General features: G+C 56.1%; 1 protein-coding gene across 4 annotated transcripts in view; it reads left to right on the plus strand.

Annotated features, from left to right (window-relative positions):
• The window catches only part of CACNA1I (calcium voltage-gated channel subunit alpha1 I), a 137,495-nt gene that overhangs the window by 10,279 nt on the left and 112,832 nt on the right, over window positions 1–14,384 (plus strand). For 2 of the 4 annotated variants that reach the window (XM_023257494.2, XM_023257495.2), the window contains exon 1: window positions 13,407–13,554. The exons of the other annotated variants lie outside the window; for them this stretch is intronic. The gene's annotated coding sequence lies outside the window, so the exon portion shown is untranslated. Of the gene's footprint in view, window positions 1–13,406; window positions 13,555–14,384 lie in introns of those variants that run through there. 4 annotated transcript variants of the gene reach the window in all.

Genomic DNA, 14,384 nt, shown 5'->3' on the forward strand with positions numbered 1-14,384 from the left:
TCGCCATGGTTGAGCCATCCGAGGCTGTCTAGCTTCCCTGTGAGCTCAGAGCTCCCCAGGCTCTCCATGGCCTCCTGGGCACTTCCTCCTACTCTTGAATGCCCCACAGACCTCTCAGCCTCCACCTGCCCCAAATGGAGCCTGCTCTCCTCCCCCAAACCTGCTCCTTCTCCCCTTTCTTCTGTCTCACCCCAGCAGGAAACTGGGGTGCCATCCTCCCCTTTTCCTGTAACCTACATGAGAGGAGTCATCTGTCCTGTAGATTCAAACTTCGAAATCACTCTCAGACTCTCCCACCTCTCCACCCCCAGGACCACGCTCCCAGTCCTCCCCAACACTGCCTCCCCTCTGCCACCAGGCTCACCTCCTTCAGATGCGTCCTAGGTCCTAGCGGCAGGAGTTGCTGGGAGGCCCAGTTGGGGAGCAGACAGTGGAGGGTAGTTTTTCCTGCATAGCCGGTAGTCCACATGGGGCCTCCGTGCCTCCTGTGCCTGCCCCTGGGTTGGCAACAATCCTCCTTCCTCATACAAACCAATAGTGTGCTTGGAGCCCCATGGCTTCTGCACAGACAGGCTCACGGACCCCATCAGTCCTGGGAGTAGGGGGCTGGCCTGTGACTCCACCCTAGGTCTGGTCCCAGGATCACCCCTTTTTCTGACTCTGCCCTCCCTTCTCTGCCAGATGACCTCCTCCTGTGTCTCCCCAGGCCTGCTTGCTCCATTGCCTCCCACCTCTTCCCTGGTACTCCTTGGGGGAGGGAGCAGAATGTGGTGGTGAAGGGCATGACTCTGGAGCCAACTGCCTGGGTTCAGATCCTGGCCCCCTTCCCCCCGTATGGGCTGTGTGAGCTTGGACAAGTTACTTAAACTCTCTGTGCCTTAGTTTCCTCATCATATGTGCTTTACGATAATGCCAACCCTGTATGTTGCTGTGAAGGTTAACTGAACACATTCTAAGTGCTTTATGAATGTAGCTATCATGTTTTTGGTGCCCGTTCATTTACAGAGTGCTTTTCCAGTTGGCATCTGGTCCTCACACTTAATCTGTGACACAGGTGTCAGACCCATTTGAGAAATATGGAAAATGGGATCCCTACTTACACAGTGCAGTGGAGAGGCTGGGACTTGGGGGTCAGACCTGGCTGTGATTTCAAGCCATGTCATTTCCTCTGTGTTTTGGGTGGGGGGCTACTCTTTTTGACCCTGTTTCCTGACCTTTATTATTATTATTTTTTTAATATTTGTTTTTGAGGGAGAGACAGACAGACAGACCATGAGTGGGGGAGGGGCAGAGAGAGAGGGTGACAGAGAATCTGAAGCAGGCTCCAGGCTCGGAGCTGTCAGCATAGAGCCCAACATGGGGCTCGAACCCACGAACCGTGAGATCACGACCTGAGCCAAAATTGGACACTTAACCAACTGAGCCACCCAGGCACCCCATGTTTCCTGATCTTTAGATTCAGGGTTATAAGCCTTACTTTGCAGGATTTTGAGAACCTACTCCTTCCTCCCTGCATGACCTTTGGCCAGGTTACTTGTCTCTCAGTGCTTTAGTCTCTGCATCTGGAAAATGGGTCTAGAGCTGTTGGGAAAATGAAACAAGTTAATGTGTGAAAATGCTTAGAAGAGCACCTAGCATATAACAGAGACTCTGTGTTTGCTACTGGTACGATGATTATTATTCGTTGAGGAAATTTGCACATACGCAGAAGATTTCCCAAACATTTCCAGAAGTTTCATCCCTGGCGTGTCAGCATTCTTGGATTAGACACCCCCTAGGGTTCTTTGTCAGAGGTATGTGTGCGTGCATGTGTGTGTGTGTGTGTGTGTGTGTGTGTGTGTGTTAGAGACCCCTATGGGGTTGGGGCTTGTGGGCAGGAGCTTTAAGCCAGACAGAGCACTATTGAGTCCTGGTCATCCCTCTTATCTACGATGTGGCCTTGAGCAAGTCATTTCCTCTCCTTTGAACCTTTATTTCCTCTTTCGCAAAATGCAGAAGGTAAAACTGTGAGCTTAAAGTTAAGTCAGATAAAGTGTCTGACAAGAAAAGACCCTCAAGAGATGATCGCAATAATTATGATACTCCAGTACATGGCAATCCAGAACCAACTCCCTGGCTCTGTGTATGAGGACTGTCTTTTAAAGTACCCGGGCAGGGGGCTTTCCCCTCTGCCCCTTCCTTCCTCCAGGGAAGTTGCCTGACCTCTGCCCAGCATACTGCTTGTCCTAAAGCCCAAGTGTGAAGGATTCTCTGCATGGAAAGTAGGGGGCACATACAGTCCCAAAGGAAAATGGGACCCTGGCTTCTCCTTCTTCTTTCTCTGAAACAGGAAAGGAAATCCTCCCTCCCTCTTGGGAATTACTGAACATTTCCTCAAGACTCCAGCTCAGATCTCCTCAGAGACTCAAATGAATTAAAGATGTAATTAAATTAGGAATTGTTCATTATTTGAAGGCTGGGATCCTCTAGGAGGTGGGGTGATGGAGGAGGGGAGGCGGGGCCATCTTTCTGCCAGGGCTCAAAGATTCTCTCCTGAGGGGTGTGTGTGGCCAAGGCGGGGCCTGGAGGCCCAGGAGAGAGAGCTGGCCTCTTCCCCACTTGTTCCGAGTTCCGTACAGTCCCAGTAAGCTTCAGGATGTCCCCTGTCTCTTTGGACAACCTAGCACAGAGGTCGTCTTTCAGCCTCAGTGTTCCTCTTCCTCTTTGAGCCTCAGTGTTCTCATCTGAAAAATGAAGCCAAGTGGGAAGGGAAGATTTTATTAAACTGTCTTTAAGGCTGCTTTAGGTAGTAAGTTTCTATCTAAGAAATTGGAGCCCTCTCCCTTTGAAGACCTGCACCACACTGCTTGCTCACGGAGTAATTGTGCAGCCCTCCCCACCAGTCCTAGGGTATTTAGCCAGAAATTTCTTAGGCTCAGCTCCCTCATATAGAAGGAAAGGGAGCAAAGTAAATGGGTATGACAGTCTCTGGGGAGCTAGCTGCTGGGGATACTGAGATGAGTGTGATACTTCCTGCCCTGTAGTATCCAGTGGGGAGGCAGAGGAGTTGGGTCTACAAGGAGAAAGTGGGGGAAAGAAAGGCACTTCAGGTGGGGGGAAAGAGCATGTGCAAAGGCTTAGAGGCAGGAGACAGTGTTGGGATGGGGCAAGTGTAACTGGAACATTGGGGGTGGGGCAGGTGTGTGCCAGGGAACTAGGCTCCTTGCCTGGCATGTGATGGGGAGGGAGAGGGTTAGAGCTCTTCCATGTTCCCAGAGGAAAACAAAAATTTCAACATTGTCAGAAATGTGATGTAGCTGTGAGGAGTCCATGAAACATCCAGGCACCTTGGGAAACGGAAGTCACAGCCGTTTGTTCTGACAGTGTGAAAACTCACAGCCTTTTCACTAAGACGGATAATGAAAACACAGGAAAACTAGAAATGCTTTGGTTCAACTCTGCTGAGGATGTGACTCCCAGCCTGCCCAGTTTCCGCCCTCTGGCCTGGATTCGTTTGTGCGTGTCAACACTTGCCCAGACTTGCAGACATCTCACTCCGCCTCGGTTCCTCGTTTTGTCAGCCATCTTTGCTTCCAGTGTTCTTGGTCACTGTGGTTATTTGAGAATGATGTCAAAGAAGAAATCGCTCTCTCTCCCTGAAAACCTCTGGTGGGGGCCACTTCTCTCACAGTCCCTTCTGCCCTGCCTGTCCACCATCACCTCCCCCTCCAACCCTACAGGGCAGCTGGGAGAAGTCTGGGTGGGAGTGGACACAATCCAGGCTGGGGGAGAGGAGATGGGAGGTTCAGCACCGCGGACAGCGACACATGACAGGCTCAGTAGGAGGTGACTCTTTCGGCTTTTGACGGGGCTGGGTGGGTGGCCTTGAATGCTGACTCAGAAGGTCGGGTGCAGGGAGCTAGGTTGGGGGGCTGATGTTGTCAGAGTAGCTCCCTTCGTGCCCAGAGATTATTTTTCCAAAGGAACTCTCTCTCTCCTTTGTTCCCCAAAGCCTTGACCACCCTGTTCCCAGTCCTCCCCCAGCACACACGCCAGGTTCCATTTCTTCCTTGCCCTGCAGGTCTTGGGTGTGCTCTCCCTCCCTCCCTGCCCCACTCTCCCTTCTCCAGCCCCCAGCCTGCCTGTCCCTGGGCACTCAGCCCCACCACCCCAGGCCCTCACCCCTGACTCCTGGGGGAGTTTCTGGCCTGGCAGTCACAGGAGGATCTGGTGTGGCTCATCTCCTTGCACACTGTGTGACCTTGGGCAAGTGTTCCCGCCCCTCCCACCTGACCTCCTGGCTTCAGAAAGGGGCTGTTTGGACCATGTCATTTCTGAGCTTGGAGCCAAACCCCATGGTCAGCTCTTGGCAGCCACTACCCTGGTGGGGAGAGCTGTAGGCAAGGGCAGGATGCAGGATGTGTGCTGGCTGCTGCAGGAGAACACAGACAGGACCAGGCTGGCTTGGGAGAGGGAGGGGGGGCTCCAATGGTGTTTGTGTGTGTGCTGGGGAGGGGAGGCGAGGGCGGAGAGAGAAACGCAGAGGAGCTGCTGGACTAGAACAGAAGAACCCCTTAGCCTGTATATTTAGCTCATCGAGGTATATAAACAGAAACCTGGAGCGGACTCAATGCTCCCCCCCAAGCGTGAGTCATCAGTGCTGCTGCAGCTAAAGTTAGGCTCCAATCACAGGCTCTCTCCCCTCTCCCCTCTCCCCCTCCCCTCCCCCTCTCCCGGCTCTTCTCCCCCTCCCCTCTCCCCTCCCTTCCTCACTCCATCCCCTTACTGCCTCCTTATCTCCTTATCACTTCTTCCCACCTCTCCCCTCTCCCCTCCCACCTTTCTCCCTAAGTCTTTCCTGGATGCTCTAAACTCCATTTCTCCCTGATCTGCCCTTCCCCTTGTGTGCTCTCCCTCTTTTCCTTGATTTCCGCCCCCATTTGTATTCTTCTCCTCTTTCTTTTTCCTCTGTCTCTCTCACTCTTCAGTGTGTCCTTCCCTCTTCCTGAGTGCATTTGGGAAAAGGGTGTCTTTGAACTTGCACTTCGTTTGAACCTAGTGATAACAACATGCATGTGTCTGTATGTACTTGAGAGGGGGTGTGCCTGTGTCTGTGTGAATTTGTGTCTCGGTGTGAGGGTGTATTTAACAAAAACGATATCTGTTTGGGTGTACGTGTGAGGGTGTCTGTGGTGTTTGTGAATCTGTGTGAATGTGTCATTTTGTGTCTGTGTGAGCGCATACATGGGAATGTGAGGACTGTGTGTCTGTGTCTCTCTGTGTTTCTTCTCTTTTGGGGGAAGGGCAGCTCTGTGCCCCAGAAGTAAATACTCTGGGTTAAGCAGTGGAGAACCCCTTCCTCAGTTTCCTCCGGGGGTTTGGCAGGCAGGGGGATCTCTGGCCCCTAGAGACTGCTAGCAAGGCAGCTGCAAGCTGCAGGCTATCTAGAGAGTGGACCCAAGCTTGGCTCTTGGGCCCTGCCGCTTTCTGCTGTGTGACCTTGGGCCAGTCTCTCGGTCTCTCTGGGCCATGCTTCTGCATCTGCCAGAGGAGCGTGATGACCCTGCTCACCTCACGGGGTTGGGGGGGGGGGCGGGGAGAGGGAGACAGGGAGCAAGGGAATTGTGTGCAGAGGTGCAGGTCAATGCTGGTGAGGACATGGTGGTCAGACCAAGGCCTCTCTGTTAGGTGTATGCTTTCCTGCCTCAGTGGGGCTGATGCTGTGTCTCCAACTGTGTATTTATAATTTATACTGACGTTCAGGCAGAACTGGAGGCTGGATACCCCCCAATGGGAGTGTTCCCCCATCTTAATTAGTGGATGTCCGCTCCCACCTTCAAGACACATCTTGAAAGCTGCTCTCTGCAGGAAGCCTCCCCAGAACTCTGCTGAGGTGTGGATTTGCCTCCCCCATTCCTCTGGGGGTCTAACACCCTCACCGCGGTCTGTGTCTCTGCCTTCAACATGGGGATTCCTGGAAAGAATTTACACAAGGGAATAGTGCGTGTGTGAGTGTGTGTGCCCCGGGGATGGTGCAGGAGAGGAAGGATGAGAGATGGAGAGCAGGGGAGGAGCGAGGTGCCAAGAGCTTGGGCTGTTTTAGCCCAGGTTCTGCTCTCCCAGAATGGACAAGTGTCTGGGCCGTCAGCTGAGGCGGTGGGCCCAGACTTTGCATCAGGGACCAAGGAATGGGCTGAGAAAGCATCAGTCCTTTGGCCCCAGGGTGGGTGGGGACTGATGAACAGCACCGCTCCTGGTACGTTCTCTATCAGGGCAGCCAGGGTGATCTGCTCCTCTTCAGATGACCCAACATCCTCATTGTCCATCAGTCTCCCCTGCTTTATTTTTTCTGTATAGATTGATCATCATCTGATGTCCTATGTATTTCATGTATTTGTCTTATGTATTTTCTGACTCACCCACTCCAGTGTAAGCTCCATGAGGGCAAGGGCTTCATTTTATGTCCTGCTGTACCCCCAGGGCCTAGAACTGTGCCTGACACACAGTTGGACACTCAGAAGGAGCTGCTGAAGAGACAAAGATGGCCTGTCATATCGTCCTATGTGATCATCATTCATTTATTCGTTCGTTCGTTCGTTCATTCTTTTAGCAGACCTCTGATACTTAACGCTGTGCCCCACTCTTTGCCCGGCTCCCAGCCTGGCAGGGGCAGAACAGAGAGGTAGCCCATCAAGACTGGGTGGGAGTGGGGGACCCCTGACCCGGCCTGGTGTGATCCCAGAAGAGGAGATGTCTGAGCTGGGCTCGAGGACTCGGAGGCGCTCTTTAGGTGGAGACATTTGATTATGGCTCTTTCTACCACCCCCTGCCCCTTCCCTGCCCTAGGACTACTGCCAAACAGAGGGCAGGGCTGGGGATTATTCTCTAAAAGCCAGAGTTGGCGAAGGCACAGAGTAGGCCTCACAGCTGGGGAACTAGCTCTGTGGTCCTTCCTGGGGGTCTGGGAGGGGGTGGATTCCAGTTTTAACAAAGATCAAACCCTGAAAGGGACTATAGGCCCTGATGGTGGAATTCCAGGGCCTCTGGGAGGCTGAGGAGCACCCCCCCACCCCCCGCCCCTGGGCAAAGCCAGCCTGCTCCCTAAAATGCCCGTCCTGAGCCACCAGGGGTCAGAAGGTTGTAGGGCAGGGGCCAAAGCCAACCTGGGTCGGCCTCTCCGGCCCAGAGCCAGCTCCCACCTGCACAACCCCCACTCATCTCTCCTTGATGGTGACATTGAAGGCGACTTCCTGAGGCTGGACTGCTGGGGCGCCTGCCTTTGTCCAGTCGAGGATAAAAGGAAGAGTTGCCTCCTCTATTATTCTTTCTCCAAGCAGCAGGAGCTGCAGAGAGGGAGAGGGCGTGAGAGCACACGCGCACGTGCATGTGTGAGAGCACACGCGCACAGAGCCTGAGGACAGGGAGCAGGACAGACAGCAAGGGAGCCAGACACACCGGGAGACAGGGAGTCACAGAGAGGAGAAATGAGAGCGAGGAGGGGGACAGAGGAAGAGAGATGGAGACAGTCAGAGAAAGGGGAAGACAGAGAAAGAGCCAAGGAGGAAGGAGAAAGACACCCACAGAGGTAGAGGGCAGGGATGCCCCCCAGCTGTGCTGATTTCTCTCCATTCCTCCCCTCCCTCACCCCTCCCTTAGGCTTCCTTCGCATCTCTGCCCCTGTCCTCTGTCTCCAGCTTCCACACCTCCCTGATTCGCCGCCTCTCCCTCTCGGTGCCTGTCTCATCCCCGCCGCACCTTCTGCCTTCCCAGGCTGGGGAGTTTCTGGGAGCCAGGCTGGGGGAGATATCAGACACCACCGTCCACCCAGGGAAGGACCAGAAACCAGGACCCTCCCTCCCTCCCTCCTTAAGCTTCCAGTCCTGCTCCTCTGCCCTCCGAAACATCCCTCAAAATCTGTCTCGTCCCTCCTGTGAGCAATACGGCCCAGGCTGGTGCAGGCCTCAGGGCCTCATCTTGCCCTCCGCATTCAGCTCACACAGCACCCAGCAGGGCCTCCCCAAACCCGACCTTGCCCCTCCCCACTCACACCTCCCTCAGCCTGGCATTCAGAGGCTGGGGCTTCCTGTTGTTCCCACACAAGCCTTGCACCTTCATACCCCCAGGCCTTTGCTCCTGCTGTTGCCCCTGCCTGGAATGACCTTCCTGCCATGCTTTGGCAGAAAAGCTCTCACCTGCGCACTCCCCAAGTCCCTCCAAGCCTTCACACAGTCAAGTTCACAAGGGCTGCTGTGTGAAGCCTTCTCCCAGGAACAATGGTTTCCTCTTCTACTCCACTTACCCTGGCTGTCTGAACATGGCTGTCCCCCACCGGGCTGGGTTTTGTCATCGCTGTATATCTAGCCCCTGGCACATAGTAGGTGGTCAATAAGTATCACTGAGTAACCACCCGAGGTAACCGATGGCATGCCGCATCGCCTCTCAGGACCTCAATTTCATCAGTAAGATGGATCTGGAAATGGAAATGACTGCTCAGACCACTGGCTTTCAAGAAGTGCACTCAGCAAATATTGAACACCTACTGCATGCCAGGTTGTGCCTGCCGGATGTTGTGAGGCAGGAAGGAGATGATGTGCCACTGGTCAAGCACAGTCGGGTGTGAGGGGGGCTTCTGGTGCCTCTGTCTGGGGTTGGGTGTGGGCAGTTCCCTGCTGCTCTTCTGTCTGCGTTCGCACTGGAATAAACCCACTGCCGCTGCGTCCTCACCCTTGCTGGTTGTAGGCTGCTGCGGTATCGAGTCCTTTCCAGATGCACTCGGACTTGATTCTTCAACCCCCATCCAGAAGCTTCTAGGGCGTCAGTGGCCGCCTTTGGCTGAGAGTCAGGGACTTGCCGCCCGGCAGGAACCTGAGGATCCTGTAATCTGTCCCTTCTCCCTCTGTCTCCAGCCTCCTTCCTGGGCAGGTGGGAGAAGGACCTCTGTCTCTGTCTCTGTCTCACACACACACACACATACACACAGGCTCACTCTGGCGTGGAATCCTGCTTCTGCCCCTCATTAGCTGCGTGACCCTGGATAATTTACTTAATTTCTCCAGATTTGCGTTCTTCCATCTATAAAGTGAGCTTCATGATACCTCTCACCCAGAACTGTTGCCAGGGTTAAGTGGGCTAACGGAGTAAATGGGCACCCGTCAGTGGGGAGGAGGGATCCCCCTGCTCCTTATCTAGGTAAAATGCCACAACCTCACCCTTCCTGCCTGGGCAGGAGTCCTGTGGCCACAGTGACCCCAGGGAGGGTGGGGGATGCTAGCATCCTCCTGGTCCTCTCTGGCTTTGACCTCCCGCCAGCTTAGTCCAGTTGGGGGATGGATTGGCTGGTCCCAGGCCCGGTCAGCCATGTCAGCTCCGACTTGACATCCACACACACCAGACATGCACTTGCACGAGGCCCGTGTGCATCTAGCTGACTTTCCAGGAGACTTGCAGAGGGAGGGGAACCGGTGCCACAGCCACACAAGCTACTCACATCAGGTCCTCCATGACTCTCTGGGGGTGCTCCCCCTCCACGTGACCCTGTCTCCTCCGTTTTGCTGTCCCTCCTTTTCTCTCCCTTCACGCTCCACACTTTCTCTCTGAAACTTCCTCTACTGATCCAGCCTCAACCCCTAGACTGGGCTTGGAGGGCACCTTGGCCTCTCGGAACCCATTCCTCTGTATCCTCTTGGCCCACCCTCCAAATCCCTCCCTGTGTCACCACAGCACTTCCAGACCTTTCATCGCATAACATGCTCTGGCCCTGGCAGAGGCCTGGTACCCAGTAGATGCTTAATGAAGGCTTTCGGGATGTTGAAGTTCATTTTCGGCCATTGGTTTTTTCCTATCACAGTGGGCTGCTCCTGGGGCCTGATTCTTAGGTGTTCAGGATGCTGCTTGGCGCTGAGAGCAGTCCCTTCCCATGCCCCAGGGGGAATGTGTTCTAAAGGGGGACAGGGCGGCCTGCCTATGTGAGGGTATCATGGGCCAGGTTCTGCTCTGGTAGGTGGGGGCCACTTTGCCAGTGTGGGATCCTGGAAACTTTAACTCTCAGAGTTTTTGAATCTCGGAATCCAGAATCCTAGTTAAGAGCACAGATTCTGGAGCCAGACGTCCTGAATTCAGATACCAGCTTTGCCATTTATTAGCTGTGTGATCTTGAGCAAGTTACCTAACTTCTCTGTGCCAACGGCTCCTCCTCGGTAAAACGGTAGTGACGATTTACAAGATTGTGGAAAGGATTAAATGCGTTAATATTTGTCAAGGGCTTAAATGAGGGCCTGGCGCAGATAAATGCTTTGTGTTTGAGAAATAAATCAGTGTGGATTTCGAGGGTATCGGAATCTTTATCTCTGTGTGTTTAGGATCTTTAGTTCTGGAAGGGACTCCGTCTCATGTCCTGGAGCAGGAATTCTGCCCCAGTTTCCTTCAGCCCCAGCTTGCTTATCCCCATTAATAGATTCTCCTTACCCTTCTAGCCACTTCAATTGCTAGAAAGTTCTCTAGGGGACAGGAGTGAGCCTGGGATGCTCTGGGAGTAGGGAGTGGGGGGCCTGGTTGGGCTTTGGTCGCTGGGGGAGTGGAGAGGGAGCCTGGCCCGGCTGTCAGCTCAGGCAGGTGTACCGAGGGGACTCCGGGCCAGGGTGCATCTCACTTACCTCCTGGTAGGCCCCCGTTCCCAGGGCATGGCAGGGCCTAATGACTGTGTGCGGCTGCTGCAGCCTTCTGCAAATACCAGGCACAATATAAATAGCAATAATGAATAAATGAAGCTCCCGCAGCCAGCGAGGGCCTCTGGGAGGGACTGCCGCAGCCTTGCCTCTTGCCGAGACCTGGAGTTGCAACCCCATCCCCCAGTAGGTTCAAGGGTCGCCCCGTATCCCCACTTCTTCTATGACCCTCTGCGGCCTCCCTGTGCACAGAGCCCACCCCTGTGCTTAGGGCAGAAGAAAGGAAGAATGGGTAATGAAAGCATAAAGTATTGAGGGTGGACATAAACAGTACCTCTCGCCAGTGTGGATGCTTGAGGGTGGCTGGGGAGGGGGTAATTAGTCCTGCTGGGATGGGGAATGCACTAGAACCGTGGAGGGAGGCAAATTTCCGCTTACGTATGAAAAAGAACTTTGAATGATCAGAGATGCCCAGAGAGCAAAACAGCAGCCCAGAGGAGTGGTGAGGTCGGCGTCACCCCAGGGATGCAAGCAGGGGCCGGGCGGCCGCTTTGGAGCCGAAAAGACCCAGTCCTGAGAATTCGCTATCTGGTGGCTTCTCAAGGTCCTGTCCAGTCTTTTGAACTTCATGAACATGTTGCCAGAGGACACCGGAGAGAAAGTGAGCAGTGTCTGGTGGCTTCTCCCTGACTTCCTGTCTGATTGCTGTCACTCTCCTGGGCCTGGGGCTTTCCAGCTGAGCCCGCAGCCGGTCAGGGCATGGAGTGCCTGCCCCAGCCACCTTATTTCTGCTTCCATGCCTTGGCTTATGTCCTGTCTTCCTCCTCGAGGCCATTTCTCCACCCATCACCTCTCCTCTTATCTCAATCCCACAGGAGCATTTAAAGCGAGGTGTGGGCCTCTTGCCTCTGGTGAGGCCGTCCGTTGAAAACTCCTGATCTGAAGCCCGCTCCCTTCTGAAATAAACCCACTCCACAAATGGACACCTGGTGGCCGGCTTACTTCATATCTCGAGATACCTCCTAGCCTAGGTGTGCTTACATGACCTTTCATTGTGGTCTGGTGACAAAGGTTTGTCTTGTCTCCCTGGACAGATTTTTTTTTTTTAAATTTAATGTTTATTTATTTTTGAGAGAGAGAGACAGAACATGAGCAGGGGAGGGGCAGAGAGACAGAGAGAGAGAGGGAGACACAGAATCTGAAGCAGCTCCAGGCTCTGAGTTGTCAGCACAGAGCCGGACGCGGGACTTGAACTCTTGAACCACGGGATCGTGACCTGAGCCGAAGGCGGATGCTTAAGCGACTGAGCCACCCAGGTGCCCCTCCCTGGACAGATTTAAGGGTAGGAAGGGTTGAATATTTGTTGAGCACCTACTATTTGCCAGGCACGATGGTGCTAAGCCCTTTCTAGACTGTTCTCATTCTGCAAGGTGTGAACTTTTATTTCCATTTCACAGATGAGGAATCTGAGGCTCAGAGACTTTAAAGGACTTGCCCAAGGTCCTCAGGCTGGAAGCCACAGAACCAGGATCAAACATGAGTGCTCCTTCCTCCACAGCTCTGCCCATCTGCAGAGCAGATGGCCCCAGAACAGACCTCAGTATCCGCAACCATCCCCAGGCTCAGCCCAGTGCAGGAACCATCTCCCCTCCCTGAGCCCCCATTTTCCAAGCAGAGGAGGTAGGGGTGGAGAGGGCTGAGTTGAGAGCCTCTCATCCCTCAGGCTCCTGTGGCCCAGGCTGCCCAGGGGAAGTGGAGAGGCTAGGGGCATTGGTAGCTGGAGAAAGAAGCGTCTGTTCTACTTCGGAGCCCTCTCAGAAGCCTTCCTGGAGGCGGTGGCCTTTCAGTCAAGCCCTGAAGGTTGGAAGGAAGCACGGATGTGGATGAGAAGCGGGAAGCTGGCCGGGCAGAGGAGCCACCTTTGGAGTTGAATCGTCGCCTGCTCCACCATTTAAGAACCGGTGGCTTCAGATGGGCAGCGCCTCTCTTGGGCGGTGGGGGCGCCCCTCTCCCCCAATCTCCCAGTATCTCGGTGAGAATCCGAAGTGTTACGTGGCCAAGCAGGCACCTGGGACACGAGGGTGGTCAGTAATGGGGTCCCTCCCTTTTTACGCATGACGCAGCCCCCATGATAGGACCCTCCCCCCAGGCACGACCCCGAATTTTAAGGGGGTGGCCGCCAGGCTCGGGGCGTCCTGCCCCTCCGGGGAGGGGTGGGAGCTCACCGAGCCGCCGCCGGGAGTCTGTCTGTCGCCTCCACGCCTCCCCCCTCCAACGTCCCGCGCCTGCAGCTTTCCCCGAAGACATTTGGTGTCAGTATAAGGACGGCTTTGCCTCGCACGCGGCGCGGCTCGGTCTCGCCGCCGCCGCACGTCCCCGCACCGCCGGGCGCTCGGGCTCCTCCGCAGCCCCCGCCGCGCGCAGACCCCGCGCCTCGAGCCCGGGGCCGGAGGCGCGAGCCGAGCCGAGGCGGGCGAGGGACGAGCCCGGACCCCGCGCCGCTGCCGCCGCCGCCGCCGCGATCCTCCCCGGGCACTTGCCCGCCGCTCGGTCCCCGCGGCGCCCCCGCCCCCGGCCCCGGCCCCGGAGCGCCGCGCTCTCGCCCGCCCCGCCGCCCGCCGCGCGCTCCAACTCCGGCGCGGTCCGCCGCTCGTCCGCGCTGCCGGCTCCTCGCCGCCCCTCCCGCCGCGCGCCGTCTCCTCCCGCCATGGCCCGGGCCCCGGGGCCCGCCGCCCACCGCCCGCCGCCCCTCGCGCCCCAGGGGCTCAGCTGATCCTGAATTGGCGGGGTGGGGGGGGAGCGGCTGGCGGGGCCGGGGGTCCCCCTCGAATTCCGGCTTCGGGGGGGCACGCGGCGTCCCCGCGCCTCTAACCTGGACGACCCCCCGCTGCCCTGCCAAGTCCATGCCAAGGTAGGTGGCGGTGGGGGGAGGGGAGGGAGGGCTCCGCTCCGAGGCCAGTTTCTTGGCGCGTCGGGTGCTTTCTTTACTGAGGCGTTTGTTTATTTCTGGGGACCGGTCCCCCCCCCCTCCCCGGACACACGCGTGCCCATCAGGTCGGCCCCCATCCCGTGCTTTCGGGCAGGTGCCTTGGGAGGAAGGACGGGAAACTTTGACCGGTTCCTTCTCCAAGGCCACGAAAGTTCTCTCGGTGCCAATGCTGAAGCCGGCTGAGCCAGCGCTGCAGAAATTTATTCAACAAGTCAGGCTGCCGGCCGCGGGGTTGGGGGTGGGGGGTGGCGGCGGTCTGTGTCTGTCTGTCCCGCGGCCCCTCGGTCGCTGCGGCTCTGCAACCAGCTGGACCAGAGCTGGTGTCAGTGTCCAGAGGGCTGAGCTGGGAGTATTGGCAGAGGGAGAGTAGCAGGAGGGGGATTGAGTGGGGGAATCCCAGGCAGGCGTTAACTTTCCCGGAGGCCAAGGTGGTAGTGGGCCCCCTCCCAGGGCAGCACTCCCCCAGGGGGCTACTCAAGGCTTCATTGCATGAAGCCAGGCCAGGGGTTGGAGCGGGGACTCTTGGGGGTAAAAGGAATCCTCAGCAGGTTGGGGCTGGTTATATAATGAGTGTTTATGATGATTGGGTTTTAATTGTCTGCTGGCTGGTGTGTGTGGAGGATGTGGGGGCCAAGAGGCCTTGGCAGGGGGTGGGAAGGCCTCCTGGGGGGGCATGATGCCTGGGGGAGGGGGCTTTCGGATGGGCCCAGGCTGAGGCATCATCACAACACAGCTTGTGTGTTTCTCTTCCT

The sequence above is a fragment of the Felis catus genome, chromosome B4 (assembly GCF_018350175.1).
Source record: "Felis catus isolate Fca126 chromosome B4, F.catus_Fca126_mat1.0, whole genome shotgun sequence".
Taxonomy (NCBI): domain Eukaryota; kingdom Metazoa; phylum Chordata; class Mammalia; order Carnivora; family Felidae; genus Felis; species Felis catus.